Below are 4,003 nucleotides of genomic sequence, written 5' to 3'. Positions count from 1 at the left end.
AGGTGGCAGCAACGGCGCGTGTGCGTACTTTGCACGTGCGCGCCACCATACTTGTAGCAACTATGGCAAATCTTATATCGTTTCGAAGCCCCGGATGTTAGCTTTCTAACCCAACTGGAACCGCAAAATTTGGACCTCTGTAGCTCAAGTTATGGTCGTTTAAGTGCGAAGAGGTCGGCTTGACAGCTTTCCGGTTCTTTCATTTCTTCATGAGTTCTCCAACTTTTCATGCTTTCTTTCTTCATTCCCTTGATCCAATCTTTGCCTCCTAAATCTGAAATCACTTAAAAAACATATCAATCACTTAAAAAACATATCAAGGCATCGAATGGAATCAAGGAGAATTAGATTTAGCTATTTTAAGTCCTAAAAAGCATGTTTTCACTCTTAAGCACAATTAAGGGAGAAGTTATAAAACCATGCTATTTCATTGAATAAATGTGGGTAAAAGGTTATAAAATCCCCTAAAATCAATACAAGATAAACCGTCAAATTGGGGTTTGTCAGGTACCCCTTTTTATTCATGAACGATAGGCGACTTCTCTATGGAGATGTGTCGGGTTGGCAGTTGAACCGACAATGTGATATCACAGCCAAATAGGACAAGCATTCATCATGTGCATCTTCTATCTGTTTGCTTACTTTGCTGTCTTGAATTGTTTACTTAATTGTATAACATGATTATTTGCTTGTTGAATTTCTTGATATATATGTTTATACTTATGCTTTACTTGCATTGTTATTACTTGCGTTTTCTACTGGGATTGAGGAGGTTCGGAAGGTGGTGGCGATGGGATCACATAGCGGTTAGGCTGGCAAAAACTGTGGGACAGCAGTGTATCTTTTAGTTTAGAAATCCTTTAAGATAGAATTCCCCATTTCATTACGGTTTTAATTTTACTTATGTGTTAAGCTTAAATCTCATGATGGATATGAAGCTCTAGGATTGTCTCTGGCATCCCAGAGTCTTATATCTTATATTATTGGGCACTGTTACCATACTGAGAACCTCCGGTTCTCATTCCATACTTTGTTGTTGTTTTTCAGATGCAGCTCGTAACCTACCTCGGTGAGTTACGTAATGGTGACAGAGCGGAGGACCTTTATCCCATTTTGGAGTCTTTTGATTACTTTTGTTTTGAATTCTCTCACTTTTGTATTTATATTTGCCTTTGAGGCTTACTTTGAGAGAGGTATTCTGTATATACTGTTTTAACTTTCAAAATCTTGTATGTCTATATACAACTAGTCGGCCTAAACTCTGCGGGCTGAGGCTAGTTCCTTATGACTATCATACTCTCTTATATACTTATATCTTGTTATCTTGTATTTTTATCTTGTGCCTTAAGTTTGTAACTTTTTGTGAACGTTTTGCGCTTTTGAAACTCTATTTTTGAGCTTATTTCTTCATCGGGATTATAGAACTATTGTTTCCTTATATATATATATATATATAAGCTTAGGAATTGTCATAACCTTTAAGTAACCTTTGCTTTATGGCATGAGGTAAGGCTTAGGTTAATTAGGGTGTTACATCCACTTTAGACATATGCATATCATTTTGAAGCCCCAGATGTTAGCTTTCCAATGCCATTAAAACCACTTCGTTTGGACCTATATAGTTCAAGTTATAATCAATTTAGCATGAAGAGGTCAGGATTGACAGTTTTGCAAATCCTTAATTTCTTCATGAATTCTTTTATTTTGCATGCTTTTTATCTATTTCTTCAAGTCATTCTTGCCTTCAAAACCTTAAATCGCTCAAACAGACATATCAAGGCATTGAGTATAAGAAAAGTGAATTAAAATTGACAATTCTAGGCATAAAAACATATTTTCACAATTAAGCACAATTAGAAAGAGTTCACAAAAACATGCAATTTCAAGAAATTAATGCAAGGTAAGTTGATAGAGTCCACTCTTTTGAAGCAAAAAATAATCATAAAATATGGATTTATCAGAATCTCATCGAGATTTCCCTTAGTTTTCGTAGAGATTTTGACAAATTTTTAAGAGCTTTTGACAGTAGTTTGAAATAACTGTGTTGCATATTTGAGAAAGAGATAGCAAGCATTTTTCATATTAGAGAGTGCGAAGTGAAATGTCTCATTTACGTGAATGGAGTGGGTGGTGCACGTGTTTACACGCTCTATTTAATGAAGGTATTTTTTGTTGGGCCTAGGCCAACTTGATTGGCATGGTTGCCAAAAATACTTGTATGTATAACACAACTAAAATATTTTTTAAGACTAATAATTATTAAGATTAATGATCAAATTAATTCTTTTAGGATGGATCGTTCTTTAAATTTATCTTTATAAATTTTTATCAATCAAATTAATTCTTCAAATATTATAAATTAATTATATTTGTCCTTCTATCACTTCATTAACAATTTTCATTAAACATGGATAATTTGAAACGTTAATTAACAGCATATATGATACCTAATATATTTAGAGTTTTAGATGCTAACTAAATATATGTATAAAAATCTATCAATTTGATTTTTTTCAATTACATAAACTCTAATTTCAATATAACGTATGACTAAATTGATAGATTTTCATAAAATTAATATTTAATTGAACACGCCAAGTGTTATGGATGCTGCTAGTTAATGTTCCACATCAATTATTAAAGAAAACTATTAGTTGAGTGACATAAAGACAGTGTAATTAATTTGTAATTTTTAGCGGACTATTGAATTGATAAATTTTTTAAAAAATAAATTTAAAAACAATCATTTTTTATGAATTAATTTGAGCATTAACCCAGAATTATTATTTAAAGACTCAATGCGGCTCTTGTTCATTTTCACAAAAGATAAGGCATCCCTTGATTAAAAAAATGGGACATTTCAGCGCTCAACATTTTTATTTTAGGATAATATGCTTCTTCTGTTAAAAAATCTGTTAAATAATAATAAAAAATATTTTTGTGAGATTTTTTGTAATTTGTGGGAAATTTAAACTCACACAAACTATGAATAAATTTATTTTTGAAAAATTTTTTTACCGGTAGTGATAAAATAGAGAAAGACCATTGTTAAAAATGATGTCACAGAAAAGAAAAAGTAATTACAATACAAAGAACTTTTAAAAGAAAAAAATAGTATCGAATAAAAAATGAAATAGTACTAATCATGTAGTTAGTCACCATAGTTATATTATTAAAAAGAATTTTGTAAATGTTTAAAACTCCTACAATTTAAAAATAAAATTTTTAAAAAATTAAATAGATTTTTTACTAGAAAAATCATATTATTGTAAAATAAAAATATTAACAACGGGGAGTTTTTTTTTTTAAATAAAAAACATCTGCCTCTTTGTGAAAATGGATAACATGATTACTCGTTACTCTATTATTTATAAACAAATCCAATTTTAAGGGGTGTGTTTGGCAAACTTGTTTGAAGAGAAAAAAGCACGTTTAAATTTATTGAAAGTTTCAATTATTTGTTTGGCTAACTTTTGATTTGCCAAACGCAGAAGTGATTTTGATGTCAAACCTAAGTTTGCCAGAAGCAACAATTTCTAGCTTCTGCGTTTCACTAACGGGCTTTTAGCCATTTACATTAAACATCTATCTTTTCTTTACCAATTTTATCCTTCAGACATGTTATTGTATTATTTATGGAATTCTTATTATTTCTCTTTATATGAACTCTCTTTTTCTATTATTTATTATTTTTATTTTTTTGTTAAATTTTTATTTGACATTATACACTCTTATAATTGTGATTTTTGTATGTTATATTTATTATTATCTTTTCATAATATAATTTATTGATCACATTAGGTAAAGTTTAATTAAACAAAAAAATTACCCATAAATAATAATAATAGTAAAAAACTATAGGTACTAAAAAGAGTACTAAAAGAACTAAAGATATACTATATAAAATACATTATCAAGAACTTTTAGATTTGTTTTCATCACTGTCAAGATAAATATTTAATTTTATTATTTTTAATATTCTTTTTTATAATTATAATTTTGA

This window comes from Arachis duranensis, chromosome 3 (assembly GCF_000817695.3).
Source record: "Arachis duranensis cultivar V14167 chromosome 3, aradu.V14167.gnm2.J7QH, whole genome shotgun sequence".
NCBI lineage: Eukaryota > Viridiplantae > Streptophyta > Magnoliopsida > Fabales > Fabaceae > Arachis > Arachis duranensis.
The sequence above is the reverse complement of the archived record's forward strand: the minus strand, read 5'-3'. Positions refer to the sequence as shown.